The sequence below is a fragment of the Pleurodeles waltl genome, chromosome 8, assembly GCF_031143425.1.
Source record: "Pleurodeles waltl isolate 20211129_DDA chromosome 8, aPleWal1.hap1.20221129, whole genome shotgun sequence".
NCBI lineage: Eukaryota > Metazoa > Chordata > Amphibia > Caudata > Salamandridae > Pleurodeles > Pleurodeles waltl.
Genome location: NC_090447.1, coordinates 874,003,818 through 874,031,464, shown reverse-complemented (window position 1 = coordinate 874,031,464; position 27,647 = coordinate 874,003,818). Strand labels below are relative to the sequence as shown.

Genomic DNA, 27,647 nt, shown 5'->3' with positions numbered 1-27,647 from the left:
AAGAAGGGAGGTATTATCTTGGCTGATGCTTACAATTTGCTGTGAGGATACGGCATACGCATTATCTGATGGTAGTTTACTTGCACTGACTGACTGACTGATGTCAGGAGCTGACAAATAACTATTGACTTTTTCCTAAAAAAGTAGAGAAAAATACTTTATGCACTTCCAAAGCAACTTGTAGCTTGACCGCACAGTTTACATTTCATCCTTAGGACTCCAGCGGCAGCAGGCGAGAGTGGAACAGTTTGTGTTCCTCTGTGTGGAGGGGTGGGATTCTTCTGCTACTAGTTTTATGCCACTGAAATAATTCTTGAGCTTTGGCAAATAGAGTATTAACACTGAGATGTCATCAAGTGTACTGTATAGTATCCAATGGGCTACTTACCCTTGGGGTTAATACATCCCCTATATGACAACTTCCTGTGGGGGGTGGGCATTACCCTGTCCAGAGGTCCTAAATTCCACCACACAAGATGACAGACTTTTCTAAGGTGTGCACACATAAGGCTGGTCACACTAGGGGTCTTCTCAGTCTGGAAATGTGACATGCCTCCTGCATAGCTAATTTTCCCACCTGCCCAGGTGCCAGATGGGCCATGGGGTAAGGGGGTTGGCAACTTCCTCTGAAGGACGCCAGCTCTGCACACTAAAGGTGGTTGGCTTCTTTGAAACTCCCTGCCTTGGAATTAAGGTCATCCTTTGGGAGGGGTGTTTCATAGCCCAGTCGGAACAGGCTTTTGTTTCTGACCTCCAGTGAGCGAAGGCTGTCACCCTGTGGTCAGATTCTCATCTGTTGATGGCAGACTGGCCAGAACTGTCAGTGAGCTCACCACCAGTTGGTAAGTTTTCAGGGGGGACCCCTGAGGTGCCATCTGGGTGCTTGTATTAATAAATCCATAACTCAAATCAGTGAGGGTTACTTAATATGCAATGTTTGATACCAAACACCCCTAGTTTCAGTGAAGCGATCATGTAGCTTTGGAACTCCTATTGACCAGTGTATTGACCATTGTCCAGAACATGTGTTTAAAATCGCTGCACTGCCAACTTAGTATGTCTAAGAATTGACAAAGATGTTGAAGGGGCACATCTGCTCTTGCATATATGCCCACACATGTAATATAATGCACCCTGCCTTAGGCCTGAAGGGGTGATTTACAGATATTACAGACAGTGATGTGTGCCATGTCATGTTTCCACTTTTTGGGAGCACCTTGTCACGCAGTCTGCAATGGCAGGTAGAGCATAAGTTCAGTGCCTTAGAGTGGCACAAGTTGTGCTGCAGCTCTTAGGGGCCCTCTTCAGTACCTATGCTCTAGTTACCAGTGGTACTATTTACTGGGGACTTACAGAGGTGTCTTGTTTTGGGGGAAGGAACACTGGCACTGGGAACCTGGTTAGCAGGAACCCAGTGCACCTCAGTCAAAGCTGCATCAAAAAAACAGGCAAAAGTTATGGGGGTGGGTACTACAACCAGAACCTAGTTTCCTACACCATTTCTATAAATTATTTTACTGTGGATGAGGCAAAAAAATCAGTCACGATAAAGTTATTTGGGCGCCTAGCATGGTCAGTTGTGAAATGCGTGAGTGCCTGTTCTAAATTTGGCTATACATTTCTCAAGAGTTGAAACAAATATGTATTGTGCCTGCTAAGTCAGATGTTTAATAGTACATACACCCCTCTTGCACGTTGCTCTTGCACCACTACCTTCCTTCTTTTTTCTTGCAATTTAATCCTGCCCCCTTATAACTTAGAGCCACTGTCGCACTCCGGGCGCCCCTCCATCCCTTTGAGAGTTGCATCACTGGGTCAGTCTTCACTTTATTTGAGCAGTAGTTTGTGGCGTGTTTCTTGACGTGGTTGTCCTAGCAGTGTTCCGATGCACTGCTTTCTCTGGATGGTGGAAAGCAAAGAATGCAGACTTTGGTGTGTAAAGAAGGCAGAAGCGTGTTCTGTACTACAGTACTCCTCTGACACAGCCTTGTATGGACTCGTCTCCTGTGCACAGGAGCTTGGGTGACTGTGAGGCAGTGTCAATCCCCTAGCGCCACTGTCATGTACAGTTACTAACTGTAAGGAAATGCCTCCTTGGCATGGTTGCCCCCTGACTTTTTGCCTTTGCTGATGCTATGTTTACAATTGAAAGTGTGCTGAGGCCTGCTAACCAGGCCCCAGCACCAGTGTTCTTTCCCTAACCTGTACTTTTGTATCCACAATTGGCAGACCCTGGCATCCAGATAAGTCCCTTGTAACTGGTACTTCTAGTACCAAGGGCCCTGATGCCAAGGAAGGTCTCTAAGGGCTGCAGCATGTCTTATGCCACCCTGGAGACCTCTCACTCAGCACAGACACACTGCTTGCCAGCTTGTGTGTGCTAGTGAGGACAAAACGAGTAAGTCGACATGGCACTCCCCTCAGGGTGCCATGCCAGCCTCTCACTGCCTATGCAGTATAGGTAAGACACCCCTCTAGCAGGCCTTACAGCCCTAAGGCAGGGTGCACTATACCATAGGTGAGGGTACCAGTGCATGAGCATGGTACCCCTACAGTGTCTAAACAAAACCTTAGACATTGTAAGTGCAGGGTAGCCATAAGAGTATATGGTCTGGGAGTCTGTCAAACACGAACTCCACAGCACCATAATGGCTACACTGAAAACTGGGAAGTTTGGTATCAAACTTCTCAGCACAATAAATGCACACTGATGCCAGTGTACATTTTATTGTAAAATACACCACAGAGGGCACCTTAGAGGTGCCCCCTGAAACTTAACCGACTGTCTGTGTAGGCTGACTAGTTCCAGCAGCCTGCCACACCAGAGACATGTTGCTGGCCCCATGGGGAGAGTGCCTTTGTCACTCTGAGGCCAGTAACAAAGCCTGCACTGGGTGGAGATGCTAACACCTCCCCCAGGCAGGAGCTGTGACACCTGGCGGTGAGCCTCAAAGGCTGACCCCTTTGTCACAGCCCAGCAGGGCACTCCAGCTTAGTGGAGTTGCCCGCCCCCTCCGGCCACGGCCCCCACTTTTGGCGGCAAGGCTGGAGGGAACAAAGAAAGCAACAAGGAGGAGTCACTGGCCAGTCAGGACAGCCCCTAAGGTGTCCTGAGCTGAGGTGACTCTGACTTTTAGAAATCCTCCATCTTGCAGATGGAGGATTCCCCCAATAGGGTTAGGATTGTGACCCCCTCCCCTTGGGAGGAGGCACAAAGAGGGTGTACCCACCCTCAGGGCTAGTAGCCATTGGCTACTAACCCCCCAGACCTAAACACGCCCTTAAAATTAGTATTTAAGGGCTACCCTGAACCCTAGAAAATTAGATTCCTGCAACTACAAGAAGAAGGACTGCCTAGCTGAAAAACCCCTGCAGAGGAAGACCAGAAGACGACAACTGCCTTGGCTCCAGAAACTCACCGGCCTGTCTCCTGCCTTCCAAAGATCCTGCTCCAGCGACGCCTTCCAAAGGGACCAGCGACCTCGACATCCTCTGAGGACTGCCCCTGCTTCGAAAAGACAAGAAACTCCCGAGGACAGCGGACCTGCTCCAAGAAAAGCTGCAACTTTGTTTCCAGCAGCTTTAAAGAACCCTGCAAGCTCCCCGCAAGAAGCGTGAGACTTGCAACACTGCACCCAGCGACCCCGACTCGGCTGGAGGCGATCCAACACCTCAGGAGGGACCCCAGGACTACTCTAAGACTGTGAGTACAAAAACCTGTCCCCCCTGAGCCCCCACAGCGCCGCCTGCAGAGGGAATCCCGAGGCTTCCCCTGACCGCGACTCTTTGAATCCTAAGTCCCGACACCTGGGAGAGACCCTGCACCCGCAGCCCCCAGGACCTGAAGGACCGGACTTTCACTGGAGGAGTGACCCCCAGGAGTCCCTCTCCCTTGACCAAGTGGAGGTTTCCCCGAGGAACCCCCCCCCTTGCCTGCCTGCAGCGCTACAGAGATCCCTAGATCTCCCATTGACTTCCATTACAAACCCGACGCTGGTTTCTACACTGCACCCGGCCGCCCCCGCGCTGCTGAGGGTGAAATTTCTGTGTGGGCTTGTGTCCCCCCCGGTGCCCTACAAAACCCCCCTGGTCTGCCCTCCGAAGACGCGGGTACTTACCTGCAAGCAGACCGGAACCGGGGCACCCCCTTCTCTCCATTCTAGCCTATGTGTTTTGGGCACCACTTTGAACTCTGCACCTGACCGGCCCTGAGCTGCTGGTGTGGTGACTTTGGGGTTGCTCTGAACCCCCAACGGTGGGCTACCTTGGACCAAGAACTAAGCCCTGTAAGTGTCTTACTTACCTGGTTAACCTAACAAATACTTACCTCCCCTAGGAACTGTGAAAATTGCACTAAGTGTCCACTTTTAAAACAGCTATTTGCGAATAACTTGAAAAGTATACATGCAATTTTGATGATTTGAAGTTCCTAAAGTACTTACCTGCAATACCTTTCGAATGAGATATTACATGTAGAATTTGAACCTGTGGTTCCTAAAATAAACTAAGAAAAGATATTTTTCTATATAAAAACCTATTGGCTGGATTTGTCTCTGAGTGTGTGTACCTCATTTATTGTCTATGTGTATGTACAACAAATGCTTAACACTACTCCTTGGATAAGCCTACTGCTCGACCACACTACCACAAAATAGAGCATTAGTATTATCTATTTTTACCACTATTTTACCTCTAAGGGGAACCCTTGGACTCTGTGCATGCTATTCCTTACTTTGAAATAGCACATACAGAGCCAACTTCCTACATTGGTGGATCAGCGGTGGGGTACAAGACTTTGCATTTGCTGGACTACTCAGCCAATACCTGATCACACGACAAATTCCAAAATTGTCATTAGAAATTGATTTTTGCAATTTGAAAAGTTTTCTAAATTCTTAAAAGACCTGCTAGGGCCTTGTGTTAGATCCTGTTTAGCATTTCTTTTTAGAGTTTAAAAGTTTGTAAAAGTTTGAATTAGATTCTAGAACCAGTTGTAGATTCTTAAAAAGTATTCCAACTTTTAGAAGCAAAATGTCTAGCACAGATGTGACTGTGGTGGAACTCGACACCACACCTTACCTCCATCTTAAGATGAGGGAGCTAAGGTCACTCTGTAAAATAAAGAAAATAACAATGGGCCCCAAACCTACCAAAATACAGCTCCAGGAGCTTTTGGCAGAGTTTGAAAAGGCCAACCCCTCTGAGGGTGGCAACTCAGAGGAAGAGGATAGTGACTTGGAGGACAATTCCCCCCTACCAGTCCTATCTAGGGAGAACAGGGTCTCTCAAACCCTGACTCCAAAAATAATAGTCAGAGATGCTGGTTCCCTCACAGGAGAGACCAACACCTCTGAAATCACTGAGGATAACCCCAGTGAAGAGGACATCCAGTTAGCCAGGATGGCCAAAAGATTGGCTTTGGAAAGACAGATCCTAGCCATAGAGAGGGAAAGACAAGAGATGGGCCTAGGACCCATCAATGGTGGCAGCAACATAAATAGGGTCAGAGATTCTCCTGACATGTTAAAAATCCCCAAAGGGATTGTGACAAAATTTGAAGATGGTGATGACATCACCAAGTGGTTCACAGCTTTTGAGAGGGCTTGTGTAACCAGAAAAGTGAACAGATCTCACTGGGGTGCTCTCCTTTGGGAAATGTTCACAGGAAAGTGTAGGGATAGACTCCTCACACTCTCTGGACAAGATGCAGAATCTTATGACCTCATGAAGGGTACCCTGATTGAGGGCTTTGGATTCTCCACTGAGGAGTATAGGATTAGATTCAGGGGGGCTCAAAAATCCTCGAGCCAGACCTGGGTTGACTTTGTAGACTACTCAGTGAAAACACTAGATGGTTGGATTCAAGGCAGTGGTGTAAGTAATTATGATGGGCTGTACAATTTATTTGTGAAAGAACACCTATTGAGTAATTGTTTCAATGATAAACTGCATCAGCATCTGGTAGACCTAGGACCAATTTCTCCCCAAGAATTGGGAAAGAAGGCGGACCATTGGGTCAAGACAAGGGTGTCCAAGACTTCAACAGGGGGTGACCAAAAGAAAGGGGTCACAAAGACTCCCCAGGGGAAGGGTGATGAGACAACCAAAACTAAAAATAGTAAAGAGTCTTCTACAGGCCCCCAAAAACCTGCACAGGAGGGTGGGCCCAGAGCCTCTTCACAAAACAATGGGTACAAGGGTAAAAACTTTGATCCCAAAAAGGCCTGGTGTCATAGCTGTAAACAGCATGGACACCAAACTGGAGACAAGGCCTGTCCCAAGAAAGGTTCCACTCCAAACTCCCATCCAGGTAACACTGGTATGGCTAGTCTCCAAGTGGGATCAACAGTGTGCCCAGAGCAAATCAGGGTCCACACTGAAGCTACTCTAGTTTCTGAGGGTGGGGTGGATTTAGCCACACTAGCTGTCTGGCCGCCTAACATGCAAAAATACAGACAGCAACTCTTAATTAATGGGACTAGAATAGAGGGCCTGAGGGATACAGGTGCCAGTGTCACCATGGTGACAGAGAAACTGGTTTCCCCTGGCCAATACCTGACTGGAAAAACTTACACAGTCACCAACGCTGACAATCAGAGAAAAGTACATCCCATGGCAATGGTTACTTTAGAATGGGGAGGGGTCAATGGCCTGAAACAGGTGGTGGTCTCCTCAAATATCCCAGTGGACTGTCTGCTTGGAAATGACCTGGAGTCCTCAGCATGGGCTGAGGTAGAACTAAAAACCCATGCAGCAATGCTGGGTATCCCTGAACTGGTGTGTGTGAAAACAAGAGCACAATGCAAGGCACAGGGTGAAAAAGTAGAGCTGGAGTCTGGAAAAATGGCCCAGCCTACCAAGAGAACAGGAAAGTCAGTTGGGAAACCAACTGCAACACAGCAAAAGAAAGGGAACCTCTCTTCTCAGGAAGAAGTTCTGCCCTCTGAGGGAACTGAGCCTTTGGAGCTTGAACCTTACCAGGTTGAGCTCTTAGGCCCAGGGGGACCCTCCAGGGAGGAGCTGTGTAAGGGACAAGAAACCTGTCCCTCTCTTGAAGGCCTTAGGCAGCAAGCTGCTGAAGAGTCCAAAGGCAAGAAAAATGGAACGCATAGGGTCTATTGGGAAGATGGACTCCTGTACACTGAGGCCAGAGACCCCAAACCTGGTGCCACTAGGAGAGTGGTAGTGCCTCAGCTGTTCAGAGAGTTCATCCTAACATTGGCCCATGACATTCCCCTTGCTGGACATTTGGGACAAACCAAGACGTGGGAGAGGTTAGTCAACCACTTCTACTGGCCCAATATGTCCAACATGGTTAAGGAGTTTTGCCTCTCCTGCCCCACCTGTCAAGCCAGTGGTAAGACAGGTGGGCATCCAAAGGCCCCCCTCATTCCACTTCCAGTGGTGGGGGTTCCCTTTGAAAGAGTGGGTGTGGACATAGTTGGTCCACTAGAACCTCCCACAGCCTCAGGAAATATGTATATCCTGGTAGTAGTGGATCATGCTACCAGGTATCCTGAAGCTATTCCCCTTAGGTCGACTACTGCCCCTGCAGTAGCCAAGGCCCTCATTGGTATCTTTACCAGAGTGGGTTTCCCTAAGGAGGTGGTGTCTGACAGAGGTACCAACTTCATGTCAGCATACCTAAAGCACATGTGGAATGAGTGTGGAGTGACTTATAAATTCACTACACCATACCATCCACAAACTAATGGCTTGGTTGAGAGATTCAACAAGACATTAAAAGGCATGATCATGGGGCTCCCAGAAAAACTCAAAAGGAGATGGGATGTCCTCTTGCCATGTCTGCTTTTCGCTTACAGAGAGGTGCCACAGAAGGGAGTAGGATTCTCACCCTTTGAACTTCTGTTTGGTCATCCTGTAAGGGGACCACTTGCCCTTGTTAAAGAAGGCTGGGAGAGACCTCTCCACGAGCCTAAACAGGACATAGTGGACTATGTACTTGGCCTTCGCTCTAGAATGGCAGAGTACATGGAAAAGGCAACCAAAAACCTTGAGGCCAGCCAACAGCTCCAGAAGTTTTGGTATGACCAAAAGGCTGCACTGGTTGAGTTCCAACCAGGGCAGAAAGTCTGGGTTCTGGAGCCTGTGGCTCCCAGGGCACTCCAGGACAAATGGAGTGGCCCTTACCCAGTACTAGAAAGGAAGAGTCAGGTCACCTACCTGGTGGACCTGGGCACAAGCAGGAGCCCCAAGAGGGTGATCCATGTGAACCGCCTTAAGCTCTTCCATGACAGGGCTGATGTGAATCTGTTGATGGTAACAGATGAGGATCAGGAGGCAGAGAGTGAACCTCTCCCTGATCTTCTGTCATCAGACCCAAAAGATGGCACAGTAGATGGAGTGATCTACTCAGACACCCTCTCTGGCCAACAGCAAGCTGATTGTAGGAGAGTCCTACAACAGTTTCCTGAACTCTTCTCCTTAACCCCTGGTCAGACACACCTGTGTACCCATGATGTGGACACAGGAGACAGCATGCCTGTCAAGAACAAAATCTTTAGACAGTCTGACCATGTTAAGGAAAGCATCAAGGTGGAAGTCCACAAGATGCTGGAATTGGGAGTGATTGAGCGCTCTGACAGCCCCTGGGCTAGCCCAGTGGTCTTAGTCCCCAAACCTCACACCAAAGATGGAAAGAAAGAGATGAGGTTTTGTGTGGACTACAGAGGGCTCAATTCTGTCACCAAGACAGATGCTCATCCAATTCCAAGAGCTGATGAGCTCATAGACAAATTAGGTGCTGCCAAATTTCTAAGTACCTTTGACTTGACAGCAGGGTACTGGCAAATAAAAATGGCACCTGGAGCAAAAGAAAAGACAGCATTCTCCACACCTGATGGGCATTATCAGTTTACTGTTATGCCCTTTGGTTTAAAGAATGCCCCTGCCACCTTCCAAAGGTTGGTGAATCAAGTCCTTGCTGGCTTGGAGTCCTTTAGCACAGCTTATCTTGATGATATTGCTGTCTTTAGCTCCACCTGGCAGGATCACCTGGTCCACCTGAGGAAGGTTTTGAAGGCTCTGCGATCTGCAGGCCTCTCTATCAAGGCATCCAAATGCCAGATAGGGCAGGGAACTGTGGTTTACTTGGGACACCTTGTAGGTGGAGGCCAAGTTCAGCCACTCCAACCCAAGATCCAGACTATTCTGGACTGGGTAGCTCCAAAAACCCAGACTCAAGTCAGGGCATTCCTTGGCTTGACTGGGTATTACAGGAGGTTTGTGAAGGGATATGGATCCATTGTGACAGCCCTCACTGAACTCACCTCCAAGAAAATGCCCAAGAAAGTGAACTGGACTGTGGAATGCCAACAGGCCTTTGACACCCTGAAACAGGCAATGTGCTCAGCACCAGTTCTAAAAGCTCCAGATTATTCTAAGCAGTTCATTGTGCAGACTGATGCCTCTGAACATGGGATAGGGGCAGTTTTGTCCCAAACAAATGATGATGGCCTTGACCAGCCTGTTGCTTTCATTAGCAGGAGGTTACTCCCCAGGGAGCAGCGTTGGAGTGCCATTGAGAGGGAGGCCTTTGCTGTGGTTTGGTCCCTGAAGAAGCTGAGACCATACCTCTTTGGGACTCACTTCCTAGTTCAAACTGACCACAGACCTCTCAAATGGCTGATGCAAATGAAAGGTGAAAATCCTAAACTGTTGAGGTGGTCCATCTCCCTACAGGGAATGGACTTTATAGTGGAACACAGACCTGGGACTGCCCATGCCAATGCAGATGGCCTTTCCAGGTTCTTCCACTTAGAAAATGAAGACTCTCTTGGGAAAGGTTAGTCTCATCCTCTTTCGTTTGGGGGGGGGTTGTGTAAGGAAATGCCTCCTTGGCATGGTTGCCCCCTGACTTTTTGCCTTTGCTGATGCTATGTTTACAATTGAAAGTGTGCTGAGGCCTGCTAACCAGGCCCCAGCACCAGTGTTCTTTCCCTAACCTGTACTTTTGTATCCACAATTGGCAGACCCTGGCATCCAGATAAGTCCCTTGTAACTGGTACTTCTAGTACCAAGGGCCCTGATGCCAAGGAAGGTCTCTAAGGGCTGCAGCATGTCTTATGCCACCCTGGAGACCTCTCACTCAGCACAGACACACTGCTTGCCAGCTTGTGTGTGCTAGTGAGGACAAAACGAGTAAGTCGACATGGCACTCCCCTCAGGGTGCCATGCCAGCCTCTCACTGCCTATGCAGTATAGGTAAGACACCCCTCTAGCAGGCCTTACAGCCCTAAGGCAGGGTGCACTATACCATAGGTGAGGGTACCAGTGCATGAGCATGGTACCCCTACAGTGTCTAAACAAAACCTTAGACATTGTAAGTGCAGGGTAGCCATAAGAGTATATGGTCTGGGAGTCTGTCAAACACGAACTCCACAGCACCATAATGGCTACACTGAAAACTGGGAAGTTTGGTATCAAACTTCTCAGCACAATAAATGCACACTGATGCCAGTGTACATTTTATTGTAAAATACACCACAGAGGGCACCTTAGAGGTGCCCCCTGAAACTTAACCGACTGTCTGTGTAGGCTGACTAGTTCCAGCAGCCTGCCACACCAGAGACATGTTGCTGGCCCCATGGGGAGAGTGCCTTTGTCACTCTGAGGCCAGTAACAAAGCCTGCACTGGGTGGAGATGCTAACACCTCCCCCAGGCAGGAGCTGTGACACCTGGCGGTGAGCCTCAAAGGCTGACCCCTTTGTCACAGCCCAGCAGGGCACTCCAGCTTAGTGGAGTTGCCCGCCCCCTCCGGCCACGGCCCCCACTTTTGGCGGCAAGGCTGGAGGGAACAAAGAAAGCAACAAGGAGGAGTCACTGGCCAGTCAGGACAGCCCCTAAGGTGTCCTGAGCTGAGGTGACTCTGACTTTTAGAAATCCTCCATCTTGCAGATGGAGGATTCCCCCAATAGGGTTAGGATTGTGACCCCCTCCCCTTGGGAGGAGGCACAAAGAGGGTGTACCCACCCTCAGGGCTAGTAGCCATTGGCTACTAACCCCCCAGACCTAAACACGCCCTTAAAATTAGTATTTAAGGGCTACCCTGAACCCTAGAAAATTAGATTCCTGCAACTACAAGAAGAAGGACTGCCTAGCTGAAAAACCCCTGCAGAGGAAGACCAGAAGACGACAACTGCCTTGGCTCCAGAAACTCACCGGCCTGTCTCCTGCCTTCCAAAGATCCTGCTCCAGCGACGCCTTCCAAAGGGACCAGCGACCTCGACATCCTCTGAGGACTGCCCCTGCTTCGAAAAGACAAGAAACTCCCGAGGACAGCGGACCTGCTCCAAGAAAAGCTGCAACTTTGTTTCCAGCAGCTTTAAAGAACCCTGCAAGCTCCCCGCAAGAAGCGTGAGACTTGCAACACTGCACCCAGCGACCCCGACTCGGCTGGAGGCGATCCAACACCTCAGGAGGGACCCCAGGACTACTCTAAGACTGTGAGTACAAAAACCTGTCCCCCCTGAGCCCCCACAGCGCCGCCTGCAGAGGGAATCCCGAGGCTTCCCCTGACCGCGACTCTTTGAATCCTAAGTCCCGACACCTGGGAGAGACCCTGCACCCGCAGCCCCCAGGACCTGAAGGACCGGACTTTCACTGGAGGAGTGACCCCCAGGAGTCCCTCTCCCTTGACCAAGTGGAGGTTTCCCCGAGGAACCCCCCCCCTTGCCTGCCTGCAGCGCTACAGAGATCCCTAGATCTCCCATTGACTTCCATTACAAACCCGACGCTGGTTTCTACACTGCACCCGGCCGCCCCCGCGCTGCTGAGGGTGAAATTTCTGTGTGGGCTTGTGTCCCCCCCGGTGCCCTACAAAACCCCCCTGGTCTGCCCTCCGAAGACGCGGGTACTTACCTGCAAGCAGACCGGAACCGGGGCACCCCCTTCTCTCCATTCTAGCCTATGTGTTTTGGGCACCACTTTGAACTCTGCACCTGACCGGCCCTGAGCTGCTGGTGTGGTGACTTTGGGGTTGCTCTGAACCCCCAACGGTGGGCTACCTTGGACCAAGAACTAAGCCCTGTAAGTGTCTTACTTACCTGGTTAACCTAACAAATACTTACCTCCCCTAGGAACTGTGAAAATTGCACTAAGTGTCCACTTTTAAAACAGCTATTTGCGAATAACTTGAAAAGTATACATGCAATTTTGATGATTTGAAGTTCCTAAAGTACTTACCTGCAATACCTTTCGAATGAGATATTACATGTAGAATTTGAACCTGTGGTTCCTAAAATAAACTAAGAAAAGATATTTTTCTATATAAAAACCTATTGGCTGGATTTGTCTCTGAGTGTGTGTACCTCATTTATTGTCTATGTGTATGTACAACAAATGCTTAACACTACTCCTTGGATAAGCCTACTGCTCGACCACACTACCACAAAATAGAGCATTAGTATTATCTATTTTTACCACTATTTTACCTCTAAGGGGAACCCTTGGACTCTGTGCATGCTATTCCTTACTTTGAAATAGCACATACAGAGCCAACTTCCTACACTAACGGTCAACCAGGCCCTTGATGGTCGTCTTCCCTCAATCTACACCAAAGTGTACTCTGCCCAAGACATGAGCAGAGGGTCTTGCAGCGGTCCATAGTTTTTGAAGTGATTGTTCTTAGATATGATTTCACTGTTAAACTTCTGGCGGCAGGTCTGAAACTGATGGGATGTGGGCTTTCATTTTCAGTATTTTGATGTTTCATGGAAGGAATTTCATCTAAGAACAAAGGCTGGTGGGTTTTAAAAGGGTACTGTCTAGAGTGCGTGGCTTTTGCCTCCTTATTCTTCTAATTCTTGTCCTTTGCTCTGCTCTGAACACTCCTAATTTCTTCGTCTTCTCCTTCACCTTCTCTTTCTTCTGTTCTCGCTTCCCACAATTTGTTTTTCTCCTTTTTCTCCTGACAAAAAACCCTAGTCCTTCTCACTTTCTTATCTTCTCCATGTTGGTGTTCAGGTGTCCCATCTCCCTTTCCTTGCTCTTCTCCTAGTACGCTCTGTCTCATGGCATTTTCCCCACTTTCTCCCTTCTCTCACTCCTGTAAATTTTCTCAGTCTCCATATCCTGTTCTCACACTCCATTTTCACCTCCTTATTCTCGTAGTCCGATCCCTCTGACTCCCCAGTTCTGACTTCCATTCCTTCTTCTTCCTCTACTTCTCACATCTCCATTTTTCTTAATCTCCTTAAAAATCGTGCCTTCTTGTTAAATCTATCTTCCTCCCCCCTCACGTCACATGATGTTCTTCCCCTTCATTGTCAACTTCCTCCTTTTTGCTATACTTGCAATTGTCTCCGACTTCTTCCCCTTAGCAATTTGTTTTTCTTTCAATCCGTTTTCTATTTTTTCTCCCTTACTTTTTCTGCTGTGCCTGTCTTTCTTCTTCCTTTTCTAATTCCACGCATAGTCACTTATGTCCTTGAGATTTAATTCTCAATATTACCACTGAGGTTAAAATTGGGCATCTAGTGCCTGGTAAACCTAAAACTTATTCACTCCCAGTTTCAATGTCTTGACTGCTAGCTGTGGTATCACAAGGTGCTGTTGGTAGGTCAACAACTACGCAAACAAATGATTAAGTGCAACAGTTGTGTTGACTGCTTTCCATTGGTTATAGACGGCTCTAGATATCTTGTGAGACACAGTGCACTTTCCCGCCATTAGGGGGCGCCTATTCCGCACTCTTAATTCCCTTTGGGCTCTTTGGTGCCCACGTAATACTTTATCCTTCATCCCCAAGCCAACCCTGATCTTTGAATTCAGCGTTAAAACGGCAGACCACCAACCATGTTAGCACACACTGTTGGCATGAGTGGAGGAGAGGACACAATCCAGAGGGATGCCAGAAACATCTGGTGTTCAGCTTATATTTCGGACCGATTTTTAGCAATTTATGAATGGTTTTGAGTAACTTGGCAAAGGGTTCGGCGGCAGCTAATGTAAAACGGCTCATGAACATTTTTAAATGTATTTTCAGCTTTCTACTGAAGACCCTGCTAATTCCTTGGAAGGCGGCTGAAGTGCTCTTTGTGTGTGCCAGTGAATGTCTGGGGAAGTAAAGTCTACAAAACCTGAGTCTATATAGCTTCAGAGTAACCCTAAATAATCTACACTTGGACCTTCATACAGGCGGTTGTCTGGAAGATAAACCAAAGGTGCTCGGAAGTGTTACTTTTGAGCCATCCTTAGATCTGTTGTTGATAGAACACTGGTTTCCACGTGAATTGGTGCAGCTTGAACGTCCAGAAATAACCACACCACAAATTGTATAGTTTCTGCAAAAAAGGAAACCACTTCTATGCTGGCTAATAGATTAGACAGAAAAACCAAAGGCTGGGGTATGTATGGTAATTTTCAAAAGTAGGAATTACTAAACCCACAGTGTAATGATCTCCAAAATGGAGCAAGGTGGACAACGACAGAAACCCTCTAGCCCTTGGGCCGACAGTGAAAACATCCATGAATGCCAATAGGCTGTACCAGACCCCAAAGAGAAGAAACCGTGAGCTTATTATGTAAATGATCACTCTACTGCAATCGGTCTCTTTCAGGAAATTTTATCATACGGAACTGGGGCGCATTTTTTAATGGATTTTGGTGTTGTATGCACTACTCGGCTTCTTGGCTAGGCCAGTGGCAAACCAGCTCCAAGCGGACAGGAGCATTTGTTGTTATCCCTAAAAGAGAAGGAGATAAGTTCCCCTTTCTCGCATAGAGGCCCTAGAAGAAAGAACAACCCAACCACAATAAATTAAAGATGTGAATCGCCTAAATGATTGTGGCTGTTGGGGGGGGGGGTGGGGCAGTCAGTGTGGTTGCTGTAAAGGTTTTTTGCATAGGACCCACGCCATTTGAATTACTTTCCCTTGCAGTGCTACACAGCGGTAGAGCAGCAGCACCATATTTTGGCACTCCTTGACAACCGACACCGAGGCATTATCCCTCCCACTGCCACCAACAGTAACTTTAGGGCCCACTCTCTGCTGGAGTCTTGCATTTTAAAAAAAATTGTTTTACTGCTCTCAAGGATTTATCTATGAAAATGTTTTGAAGTTTGGACCAGTGCAATGGGGGATTGCCACATTCTCATGGCAATTTACCGCGTTCAGAGGTCCGAGCATGCTCCTCGGACAACCGAGTGGAGTAAGTATGTCACATCAAATAGCCCCACATATGCCAGAAAATTACACAGATCTAGCCTTCCAACCGTTTCAGAATAGTACATAATGTTGGTATTTACATCCTTCATAAAGCAGTTCTAAATCTTTGGGCATCCCGGCGCGAAAATATCTAAATCATGAAGGTAAAACGTATAGTAGGACGAGGAACTTGAAGTGAAAGGCCTTGAGGTTTGTTGACTTGAAGTTGATAAAATTATCTTCTTGTCTGCATTGTTGAGGGGCCTATGCGTTTTCGGCTAGAAAGAAGGATCTCTCTTAGAAGGGAGACTTTTGGATTTAGGGAATAAGCAACAGTCCTCTATTTCAGGTAAATAGAGTTGTTCCGTTAATCAGTCTTTTCCTCCATCATGGCTGTAACAGTGGTGGCAAAAACATGTTCTGTGCTACATATGTCTGCTATGGACAAAATTGTTGAGTAATAGTGATTTTACCACCATTAAATTGTCAGAGGCTGCCCGTGTGTCCTTTCATTTGATTGGGCAAGGGATTCAAGTACACAGTGAACATATTTTATATTTTTTTAGCTTCTTTGAGAGCCTAGAAGAATACATTTCTAATATTTGACTTTCATAAGGATGATGTTAAGGCGATTAGTTTCATTGGTGTAGTTGCCAGAAACGTGGAAAAAAAGAACTGGCCGTTGCCAGTAGTTCTGCTTTTAAACCAAGCTCTTCTCTAAAAATAAAAGGAGGACTGAAGTTGAGAAAACGAAAACTTTGCACCCTAAACGGCAACTGGAGAGGGTTCTTGTTAACAGGCCGCTGCAGGGGGCAGCCTTGAAATGCTGCCATGTTTCGGTCTCGCATTCGAAAATGTTCAGAAAGGCTTCTCCAGTACCCATAACCGCGCCAGCCAGGGACATTGGGCATTTCCCAGTGAGGCTGGAAGGGTGGGGGCCAGTTTTACAGCGGTGGGGGCTGAGTTTTGTTACTAGGGGCTGCTTTTGCAGCAGTGCTGCAATATCGGTCCCCAGTAACAAAAGCAGCAATGCTTCACACGTGCAGAACCCCCCTCCCCCTCTCTCCCACCCAGGGGCTGGTCTGACAAAACTGCCAGGGCTGCCTTGGGTCTTAGTCTGGCTCTGGCACCAGCATTCTGGTCACCTGTTAAAAACAGAGCACAGTCTGTCTGTGGCAGCCCGGACCCTCACCGGGTGCTCCTGGGCACCGGCCATTTCATTGCAGCAAATAATAAAAAGTGCTCGGTTGTAGCACTTGCAGACCAGAATAGTTTGCACTGGGCTACTGTGAGAGTTTGAAGCCTCTACTTTTTATGGGCGAGCGCAATGCGCTCCGTGCATAAAGTAATCTCTCTTTGGGCTTCAAACCACGCCCAGGTCACGTCAGTCTCTTTCATTGGTTCCTGGGCTTGCTCTTTAAAATCTGCTTGCTTTCATTTGTGAAAGGCATGCATACGTCATGCCTTTTCCGGTGTTTAGCCCGCCTACACAGCACCGGTAAACTACTAGAAACATACGAGGTTCGATGTTTTGAGTCTGGTTTCTGGACTACTTTATATGTTAAACCCCAGCGCAATCGCGTTTTCAATTTCGGTGCGATCACGCTGCATTCTACATAGCACGATCGTGCTGTGTTTTTTTTTTTTTCTTTTAATTTGTGTGGTTAAGAAAAGTTAGGTTAGGAATTTACAATGCAAATAGCTCCAACTCGAGCAAATGCGAGCCCCGTTGCATTGAAAATGCTTGTTGTTTCACTGCAGCTGGATGGTTTCCCTTTTTAGGCAGTAACAGACCCCTCACTGACCCCTCCACTCCCCCTTTCAAAAGATGCTGTCGGGTGTTGTAATTATGCACCACTTCCTCGGGGCTCTCAGTGCGCCTCCCACGATCAGTATGCCCAAGTCAGTTATAGCAGAATGGGCAAAGGCCTAGTTAGCATTTGGCGATACCTTCAGGCAAATAGAGGACCGCCCTTTTCACATTACATGAGTGAGAAATGTGCACTGGTGCCATTACAGAAGGGGATGCATAATCGCCTGTGACCCCCTCAAATAACATGGCAGTATTGAGTGCTTAAAAAGGGCTCTTATTACCCATTTTGTTTTCTCAGGGCGCTTTTATAATCTGGCCGCGGTGTACTAATTCATAGACCAATGCAGTAGTGACACGTCAAACCACCCAGAGGTGGAGAACTAACAGCTCTTCAAGGTCAGATGTTACATTGACAAATGGAAAGAAAATATGACCCATCCTGTACCAAGATCTTAGTTTAGCTAGGAGGATACAGGGTCGGACAGTGGAACAAAATATGCTCTGGCACCAAAATAAAAGTGGATCACCTTTAAGAAGTTGGTAGTGTAAAAAAAAAAAAAATGGCCCACATTTGTAAACCTTTCGATGTTTTTTAAATATGCTGTCTGGGTGGTCTCTGAGAGCTGGAGATCCACTTGTATTTGTGCTTGTTGTGGGGCGAAATGTGTGGAAACATGCAGCACTGAAATTCACTATGTTCCTTCCCTATAAAAAAGATTAAAACATTAACATTTCCCAGCTCTTCTACCCACATAGTACGATGGGTCCATCCATGCTGTACGCAATGAGCGGACAGATCCACGGTTTGCACTGTGGTGCTTGCTACTACAGCATACGCTTTATTTAGAGATATTGACAATATCAACCCAAACACAGCCACAAAACCAGCCTACTGCACCACAAAACCGGTCCACACACAGCCACCAAACCAGTCTACCACACCAAAGAACCAGTCCACACAGCCACCAAACCAGCCTACCAGACAACAAAACCGGTCCACAGACAGCCACAAAACTGGTCCACACACACTGACTTGTCAGACTAGCCCACCTGGCACAGATGACCTTGTAGGCCAGTACGACCCTGGAAGGATATCAAGGGAGTAGCCAGAAAATGAAAATACTTTGACCTACTTCCCAAATGGCACAGAGGGAGGCAAGCGAGTTGGCCAGTTGTGTGTCCCCCCCCCCCCCCACACACACACACACAAGCTGCTAAACTGAGAGGTTCCTGACGCCTTGGAGGATTCTCTGCTTCTTGATGAGTACAGCCCATAAATTAACTTTGATGGTAGTTAGCATTGAATTAATTTGAAGCTCGTACGTGGAACGGAACATATTGCTTTGCCCCCTTGCCACAGACAGCTTAAGCCCAACAGGTCGATGTCCTTAGTATCGATTTTATGAAAGGCGTTTCCCGATCAGGAAATAAATTTATTCATGTATGAAGAGGTGCATGCAATCAAGGGGGAAGGTACCATAGCATCAGAGCACAGACGACCTGAGGTGGGTACATGGACCAGCCACATTAACCCTGACACTGCTGCTTTGAAGTCAAATTCATGTTTCCCTGAAAGCAGATGTTCTCTCTCCAAGCTATAAACATGTATTGGTTTGTCCTCTTACATAGGGCAAACAGAGTAGTTCTCTACATAGTGTGAAGAGGAGATTCGACCAGAGCAAGCACTTTGCAGATGAAGCCAAAAGTGCCATATGTGATATTGTGATATGTTGAGAAGTGAATGATGTCTGAATAGTGGCGGTTAGTTGTGACTCCAGTGTTGACTTGGGAAAGAGTGTGTACCTTTGGAATATGATACGTGCATATTTTTGGTAGTTTTATGGAGGATAAAATCACTCCAATTAAGGAACAGCAAAAGATGTAATGCTAATGACCTTGTTATTTACATAATCCATAGTAAATTGCTGAGACATTTGAAAGTACTGTAAACAGGTGTTGCTAATACCCAATTTGATTGGTCTAATTTTACAGACATGAGAACGAAGGACTGCCAAGTTTGCTTTGTAATAAAACACTTTAATATGGCGAGTAGATTATTCGGAATCCAAAAGTCTGCATCCTAATGAAGCATTTTCTTGTGGTTGGAAAATCCAGTGATATTTTATTTTGTTAAAATACATAGTGGAATCCATTTTCCTTACCTAGTTTACGTTTGCACATAACTTCCATGGAGACACAGCGGTCAAGTGCAAAAACATTGCACAATTTGGAGGGGCAATTTTCTTTTCGACCCTCAGTGTGCTACTGAGTTCTGTATAAGAATTTCCGATGCTGCCTGCCCTAGGGCGTGACTGCGTGCAGGTGCACTACCACACTCGGGCTGAATCTGATCTGTCTGCCAAGGGTGGAGGTACAAAGCCTTTGATAAATAATGCTCTGAAGTTATACGGGCATTCAGTTGCCACATGGGAACTCCAGGCACTGGTTGTAGCTGAAGGCCTCCTTCTACTCTACTTAACTTAGAGATCCTTTCCGTCACGGGGCGGAGGAGCAGGCAGCCCTGCTAGAAGGCTCGCTTATGAAGCTTGAGGCCTCAGCGTGTTATGATGGGAAGCTGTCAACATCTTGGTTTCATTCTGCTTACCCTGTCACTTTATGGAGGCGGTTGTGTTTGAAAAAAGTGTTGTCATTTTCTCGCAAGAGAGCCACCCCGCTAATATTCAGATTTCAGTAAAATGAAGACCTACGAGTTATACTGCGAATGCGTAGGTGCCAGTGGTTATTAGAAGCGCCTACTCTGGGCAGTACACAAATTAATTTGTCAGACCAGACATTATTTTACATCCTCAGGCTTTAAGCAAGTGACAAAGGCAGAAAGAGGAGGAAGCAAAAGATAGAAAAACAGTGCCCAAGAGGGAAAGCAAAGATGAAAAAGAACCTGCAAGAAGGCGATAAAGAGACTGGTAGGCTTAGGTGTATGAGTAAAAGAGATATACGCGGTTAAGTTAAGACTAGACGGCCCTGATATGTGGCAGCCCCGGCACTCAGGAGGTCTGGTAGTGGACTTCTACTAAAATAATGTGCTGCTGTAATTATTTTTTTATTTTATTTAACACAATGAGCACTGGGCATAACACACAGTCCCACAAACTCATTGGGGGCTGCGTTGTTGCAAATGTTATACTTCATAGGCTTCACTACATTTTGTACTTTTTTCATGCCCTTTCCCTGCACGCAGACAGAATCCTATGTTGGATTTCTGTTTTTTTCAAAACTCTGAAAACCAAACCAAATGGCTCCAACTAGTGGCACTTAAATCATGTGTGTTCTCATGCATTAATATGTAGGTCAGGTAATTTCATTTAAGATTTTTGTTGAGTGCCACAGACTGGTAGCCATCTCAGACTGTTTTATTGGGGCAGTTCTGCACAATTAAAGCTGGCATACGACGATATCCTGTGGTATTGTGATGATATTTCTCCCATTGGAAGTCAGATGTTTTGGACCTGGATCAGTCTGGGGATGCCCAGGTTTAAGGGTGAAAAAACTGTTACAACTCGGTCCACGTAGATTTCCAGAGTACCCCAAACACAATTTCTTTGAATCTTTTGACAAAGGTAGCAAGATGGTAACTTGGTGTAGAGAAATCTGAATTTAATTGAGGATCCCAGTGCGTTGATGTTTGGTTTTTAAATAATCACTTCATGGCCATTCTATGTATCTTCAGAAAGGGTACAGAGCCGAAAGTGGTTAGTTGACTTGTTCATACCCAAAAGTAGGAAGGTCTAGAATTTAAGCGCAATACTTGCTAAAAACCCAGTAATTAACCATTAAAACACATCTTGTGTGAGAGGAAGAAACACAGCACCGTCACCCAGCATTAAGATGAAATGGCAAGTGGACAGAAGTCACAGATCTTACAAAGGGGGCATGAGCTAAGGCATGCTGGTAGCTTTAAATTGGTTCAGGATCCTAAAGGCTAGCGAAGGACTAACAGAAAAAACTAGTGAAGAAAGAACAAAGCTGGAGCGAATGGAGTTTTGTACAAAGAAAATGCCCCGCTGTGGATGATATCATGCTGCGTACAGCTCTAAAATATTTACAGCATCTCTACACGGGATCTGAAGAAATGCACGTTTCACATTCGCAATAAAGTTTTGGAACTGTTTTTATGAAGTGCAAGTCCTGGGCAGAGAGATGGTGGATTTTACATAGCACGTTCCGCCATTTGTTCCAGCAGAGCATCCGCAGTTGCATTAAGCCTAAGTAAAGATTGCACATCGCAAAAGCTGTGGGTGCTGGTTTGAATCAGGTCTTCCAAAAACATACCAACACAACTCCCGCTCGACCTGTGTTGCTTCTACATAGAAATCATCCATCAATGATCCATGCATGGGATTACAAAAAGACCTTTTTTTTCTTATACAAATAAAAAAAATAATAAAAAATTCAGAATAAATGTATATATTCTTTGTTACTCATTTGCTCCTTTGTAATAAGCCTCACAACCACTGATCTCATACATACCAATCACACACAAGAAGTAACTCCTGTAACTGTTACATAGTGTGGATCATTAAGTAAGGATTTCTGTACAGGGAGTGCAGAATTATTAGGCAAGTTGTATTTTTGAGGATTACTTTTATTATTGAACAACAACCATGTTCTCAATGAACCCAAAAAACTCATTAATATCAAAGCTGAATATTTTTGGAAGTAGTTTTTAGTTTGTTTTTAGTTTTAGCTATGTTAGGGGGATATCTGTGTGTGCAGGTGACTATTACTGTGCATAATTATTAGGCAACTTAACAAAAAAAAATATATACCCATTTCAATTATTTATTATTACCAGTGAAACCAATATAACATCTCAACATTCACAAATATACATTTCTGACATTCAAAAACAAAACAAAAACAAATCAGTGACCAATATAGCCACCTTTCTTTGCAAGGACACTCAAAAGCCTGCCATCCATGGATTCTGTCAGTGTTTTGATCTGTTCACCATCAACATTGCGTGCAGCAGCAACCACAGCCTCCCAGACACTGTTCAGAGAGGTGTACTGTTTTCCCTCCTTGTAAATCTCACATTTGATGATGGACCACAGGTTCTCAATGGGGTTCAGATCAGGTGAACAAGGAGGCCATGTCATTAGATTTCCTTCTTTTATACCCTTTCTTGCCAGCCACGCTGTGGAGTACTTGGACGCGTGTGATGGAGCATTGTTCTGCATGAAAACCATGTTTTTCTTGAAGGATGCAGACTTCTTCCTGTACCACTGCTTGAAGAAGGTGTCTTCCAGGAACTGGCAGTAGGACTGGGAGTTGAGCTTGACTCCATCCTCAACCCGAAAAGGCCCCACAAGCTCATCTTTGATGATACCAGCCCAAACCAGTACTCCACCTCCACCTTGCTGGCGTCTGAGTCGGACTGGAGCTCTCTGCCCTTTACCAATCCAGCCACGGGCCGATCCATCTGGCCCATCAAGACTCACTCTCATTTCATCAGTCCATAAAACCTTAGAAAAATCAGTCTTGAGATATTTCTTGGCCCAGTCTTGACGTTTCAGCTTGTGTGTCTTGTTCAGTGGTGGTCGTCTTTCAGCCTTTCTTACCTTGGCCATGTCTCTGAGTATTGCACACCTTGTGCTTTTGTGCACTCCAGTGATGTTGCAGCTCTGAAATATGGCCAAACTGGTGGCAAGTGGCATCGTGGCAGCTGCACGCTTGACTTTTCTCAGTTCATGGGCAGTTATTTTGCGCCTTGGTTTTTCCACACGCTTCTTGCGACCCTGTTGACTATTTTGAATGAAACGCTTGATTGTTCGATGATCACGCTTCAGAAGCTTTGCAATTTTAAGAGTGCTGCATCCCTCTGCAAGATATCTCACTATTTTTGACTTTTCGGAGCCTGTCAAGTCCTTCTTTTGACCCATTTTGCCAAAGGAAAGGAAGTTGCCTAATATTTATGCACTCCTGATATAGGGTGTTGATGTCATTAGACCACACCCCTTCTCATTACAGAGATGCACATCACCTAATATGCTTAATTGGTAGTAGGCTTTCGAGCCTATACAGCTTGGAGTAAGACAACATGCATAAAGAGGATGATGTGGTCAAAATACTCATTTGCCTAATAATTCTGCACTCCCTGTATAGTAGCAATGGAGATTGAGCAGGAGTTTTTGTGATGGGGTTTTAGTATAATTACCCCTCTGCCATACCTATAAGTTCACTTTGAGGTTACCCTTTGTGGTCCTATAGATTCAGGCCTTCAGAATGCAGCAGAAAAAGTGTGATGGTGTGCTGATGGGAGTGAGTAATCCTTGTGTTTGCACAGAGGCTCCTTACATTAGGAGGATAGTTCCCTCGTGTGGCTCCAAGAGTGGCCCTGTGCCCTTTTCACTGCGACAGTCTCTGCATCCAGTCCCCTGAGAAGGAGCAACTCATCCGAGAGTGGGGCTCTCCATTATGGTGTCTGAGAGTGAGACTCCTCCTCATCTCTCGGGAGAATTTGTTCCTGCCCCCATCCTCCTAGAATCGAGGTCTATCTCCTCACCCCGACACTTACCCTCTGCCTTTTCTTCGTTCATCTGTTTTCTTGGCCATTCGTTCGCCCTTCGTCAGGTTTTCGTGCTCTTGCCCTAGCACAACCTTGCTTTCTGCTTTCTTTCCAGTGTCTCAGCAGTGGAACACCAGGCACCAGAGTGCTTCTGCCATTCATTGGTAAGGAGTACCATGCCCACTTATGGATTGCCTATCATTATTCACAGAACCAACATGGAGGAAGACAGCAGTTTGAACCCTCATAGTGTGCTCCCACTGACAACTGGCTGTGCGCCAAGAGCAGTGGTATAGAAAGAGAAGGACCTGCTAGTACATTTCCAAAGTCAGTCACAGAAATACTTTTCCTCCATCTATGCGTCACTTGCCATAGAAAGTGGAGAAATAGTGCACAGTCGTAGAAATGAATGAAGGGTGAGCATGTTCTGACAGACTTCAGTGTTAAATGAAAAGGGACTAGCAAAGAGGTATCTTAGGAACCCACTTACTACCTAAAAGGAACCATTCATACTCTGTGAAAGGGATTACAAAGTATACCCCCTTTTTCCAAACAAGTAGTGATATACTATGTAATGCAATAATAGCCCATAGATGAAAGGAAGCAACTTCTAGACCTTGGAACAGCGTGACTAACAAAAGCATTCTTGAACCAGGTAATAACATTTCAATAAAAAGAACCGTTCCTCTTGTGATACTCCCGTGCATGTTTTTGTCAATATTTAAAGTTTATCTGCTAAAAAGACAATTTGATGCTCATTCAGGAAAGTTCGTGGTTCCTTAAGTATCCAGGTAAATTTAGACAGATTCTATTAATGAGGGCATGCCTTTGGGTTGAATTAAAATATAAAGTACCTCTTTACCAGCCTAAACATTAAGGTCCGCTCCTTTGTTCCTATACTGTTTGAATCTTTATGGGTAAAAATAATTGTGTCATTTACAATTTGAGCGGGATTTGTGTCCAAATGGGTAGACTGTCCAGGGGTGTGGAATTTAATAAAATATCTACTTGTCCATGGGACAGGTTGCTTCCTAAATCTACTTGTCCCTTTGGTGCCATGTAGTGTGGCGATAAATTATGGCAGCAATCTCAAAATGTGAGAGCTCAGATAATAGCCTATCTGATTATGCCAGGGCTACTACCATAGTAGGGCTTGAATGTTTGCAATTTCAATCCCTGCTATAGCAATTCCCTTATTTTGTCACCTTTCTGCAGGTCTACATTCTGGGGCTGACAGAAGCAGTAAGCAATAGTTCCAGGGCTGGCATGCCTTTGAATTTGCAAACCTACTAACCTGCATGTTTTAAGGATTTTCACCAGCTCTTCCCTAATCTTTTCCCATAATGAGAAAGGTGGGAAATTTGCTCCTGACAATGGCAGAAGTAGAAGTTCTTTCAGGGTTGGGGAAAAAAGTGGTTGGAGGCAAAGTGAACTTGTAATCATTCAATAGATTTTCACGAGTCAATCTACAAACACATTTGTTAGTGCTAAAATACAGTTCACAAATATTTTCTAGGAGTAAGATTTCATGGTCTATTTCTGTAAGTTCTTGTGAATTCATGAAAGCCACAAATTCAAAGACATTTATCATGGGTGCACTTTTGTGACTTTCTTTAAGAATTGGGTCCCTAATTAGGTCTGGCATTAACAAAGACATTTTGTTTTTATTAAACTTCTATTTTGCTCTCTGTCGGCTAGCTTTACAGTGAGTGATCACATTCTCCTCTCCATAAGGAGCACATTGGCACACAGTAGTTTTGTTCAGTGCCAGGAACTACTGTCGCAATCCATGGCATAATGAAACTAGAGGGGGCACCCCTGCAAAAAACATGGAGGGCACCCCCTCCGGACTCACTCAGGGTATGTGCTGTGCAGAAGGGGCCCCCTGGAGGGCGGCTGTGTGGCCTTTGTTACACCACTAGTGGCAAAGTGTGCTTTTTTTAAGACCAAAAACATTTTTTTCCTTTATTCTAGTGTATGTTACAATGGTGAGGGTCTGGCAGCTCCCACAACAATAAAGTTCTACAAAAAGTCATGTCAAAACAAGACAGGCATTGACAAAACCGAAAACCCACAAAAAATTTGAATCGATTGGCTTTGCCAGTGCCTGTTTATATTCATGCTTCCCATAATCTTGTTGAAAATGGTTACAGTGATTTTCCATTAGGAATATTTTTGGGAAATATTAGCATGCATCATAACATTTTACTAAAAGATGTTTCAAAACAATAGCACCTACATTTTCAGAGCAGAGAAACATTTTTTCCCTATTGAACTTTTTTCAGAAATTTTATTTTGAAGGCAAAGAAGAATCACTCTTGCTTACAAGCTTCTGCAAACATTTGCATGTAATCAGAGAGCATTCTGGGAGCCTTATAATTGTCCTCATATTGTCAAACTTTTCAATCATGTATACACTTTTACAATGGAGTAGTGCAGTGTGACCTCAAAATGTTAATTTACAGCGTTCATCCTAATAATGAAGGCTTTTAATTATTGAACCATAAATATGAGTTGAAACAGAATTAACCTTTGGAGACACATATTACATCAACTGCAGACAGTTCCCTTCTCTGTCAACTGGCAGCCAAAAGGTTTGTGCTGCAAGGGGTTGAGCCTACTTGTCCCTAGGGTAAAATGAACATGAAAACTTGTTGTCCTTGATCCCAAACAATATGTCCATAGGAATTCCACATCACTGACTGCACAATCACACTGCAGATTTTATCTAGACAATTCTAAACCAGTGCAAGTGCTCCTCAAGTGCAATCTGTTACCTTCGTCCCATAGCTCAAGTTGAAGCTAATCGTGTACCCTGGACAAGAGGGAAACTTATGTGATCTAGCCTAAGGTTTACGTACTGAAACAAGAGCCAGCCACCCCATCGGTTGGACCTAGTGTACTGCATTTTTGTATGTGGAGCAGAAACTAAATTCTAATATAAGTGTGGCTAGAATGAGGCCTTCAACATGTGATGCGTGCTCGTCCTTCCTTGTTAGAGAACAAACAGTTAACTATCACACTTCGGTTTGCTCATTTCGCAGAAAAGCAAATATGCATGGTCTATACATCAAGAGAAAGATCCCATTCCTGCTCCTCAGAAGAGATGCCTATTCCAGTCGCTTCCTCAAAATATGGTCTTTAAATGCTTCTTAAATGAAGTCACTCTCTGTCTCCAGTAGACTTGCAGTATGGTGCAATTAGTAAACAAAATGCAGCTACAAAATTAAGGGTAATACTAAGTTAGCCAGAAGAAAAACGTTAAACGTTCAGAAATTACAGATGTCTTGAGGGCAGTTTTGTTAAGACATTTTTGTTATATATCGACCATAATGCTATAAGAAAGGTACAGCATTGGAAACTGGGTGACACCCTTGAGACATCACACCATAGATGTATTTGTGTAGACCATTTGTGTGGAGGCATGTGAAAATTAATTGAAACATTTTTAGGTCTGTTTTTAGTCACCTGGCACCGAGTGAACAAAAAAGGAAGAAATGCAGTACGCTAGAGCTGGTGGACATTGCACATTGACCTTCTGCACATTGGAAATCTGTTACTATCTGTTACTACAATGTTACTATTGGGTGAATTCAACGAAGAACTTCCTACCAGATTATGACTTATTATCCACAATGATGTAAAGGTTATGGAAGGATGGCGGTTGCTGCCTAAATCCGACACTGCAACTTGAAAAAAAACATTTTTGGAGAATATTAATAACGACATGGCTATGCTGCGGCATTTAAAACGGCTTTGACATTGTGTAGAGCAACTTGGCAATTTCTGGAGAATCGCATTCCACTTCTCTACCTCAAACACCATTTGCTTCCCTTCTATCACACACTCTGCTGTGAAACCTTCAAAGCAGTGAATTCCAGCACTCCATCCTTCCCGTCGGATAGAACAAGTTCTTTGGTGACCAATGCAATACAAAACGTAAGTACACAGGCTGGAGACTAATAAGTGCAGGAGGAAGAAGACCAGAAGACAACTTTTCTACTTTTAATCCAAAATATGATGCTCTCTCTAATCCTCTAAACCTCCTAATCCTCAAGTGACTACAGGCATTATACCTACGCCATGGACCCTACATGAAGAATACACTTGGCCCCCCTGGTTCCAGAAAGAACTAAAGAC

The 27,647-nt window shown here is 45.6% G+C and overlaps 1 protein-coding gene across 4 annotated transcripts in view; it reads left to right on the top strand.

Moving 5' to 3' along the window:
* Positions 1–27,647, top strand: part of MID1 (midline 1) — a 513,783-nt gene that overhangs the window by 291,612 nt on the left and 194,524 nt on the right. The gene's annotated exons all lie outside the window — the stretch shown is intronic.